Below are 1,240 nucleotides of genomic sequence, written 5' to 3' on the forward strand. Positions count from 1 at the left end.
TTTTGTTATTTTACAGAGATAACCAGGGATCACCTTGGTTGTAATCTCTTCAGTCAGTAACGTGGATATGAAGAAATTTTCTTTTGTGAACAAGTGGAAGAGGATTTTGTTTGTTCTGAATGGATGAAGAGGGGTGAGGTGCAAGCTAGATGTACTTGTAATGTGAACTATCCTGGGGCATGAGTTTGCACTTCTTCACATATTGGAAAGATCTGAGAAACTGGAAAAAAATGCTGTTGCTTTTCATTTTTCTCACTTTTTTAATGGGATATTAATATTTCTGCAGAGGATCTCAGCTCCTGCTTTGATTGAGCCGTAGTGAGTAAGCCAAAGTGCTTCTTCTGTAAGAGGTTGGTGCACCCATGCTTACTGCTCCAGTCTTTCTCCTCTTGCACACTGTACACTGTAGTTTTCTTCGCTGCCTTTGAGTGGCAAACTAATGAAGCTGGCTGCTTCACAGCAGAATTACCCCAAAGGCATGAGGCAGGAATTAAAAGCTAGTAATGTCAACTCTGGTACAGAGCACCGATGTTAACCATTGCAATGATCAACAGTGCTAAACTGCCAAACGCTTGGCATCACACATAAAGAATTCACTGAATTTGGCTCATGGTTCAATGGCCATCTATATCTTTGTGCAATGCGGAAATCATATGTAATTACCTATGTCATTTTGTTGGCATTAGTTGCACACACACACACAAATTATTCCTGCTTAGAAATTAGACAGATTGTCTTTGAACTGTTGGTGTGGGAGGTATTTTGCTCACTTTCTGGTTTTGTTTCTTCAAGATGTGAGCCCTGTTACTGGGCTTTGCTTTCTGCTTTCTTCCCCTTTTCAGGGTCACAGCTTTAAAGGGACATGGTGGATACTAAACCAGAGGGGCAGAAGCAGGACAGTTTTATTAATATTCTAAAAATACAGAGTATTATTTATGAAGTGTGCGAAGTATTTTAAAAGACAGTCTCAACACTTAAATTTTTATTGCCACTTGTCTCCAGTCTCTGCCAAAAAATTTCAACGCTATACAAAGGTGTCTTTGTGGCCTACTGCTGTCCGAACCCAAACTTTAGATTCTAGCTGTTAAATCCAGTTATACAAGACTAGTGTAAATTTTCATTATATCCATTACAACTGATTTTACACAAATGAGCACATTCTCCATCCTTCAGATTAAATAAAAAATGAAGGCTCAGAGCAAGTCTAACTATTAAAAGAAAATCCTACAGTACATTTCAC

This window comes from Meleagris gallopavo, chromosome 3, assembly GCF_000146605.3.
Source record: "Meleagris gallopavo isolate NT-WF06-2002-E0010 breed Aviagen turkey brand Nicholas breeding stock chromosome 3, Turkey_5.1, whole genome shotgun sequence".
NCBI classification, from domain to species: Eukaryota; Metazoa; Chordata; class Aves; order Galliformes; family Phasianidae; genus Meleagris; species Meleagris gallopavo.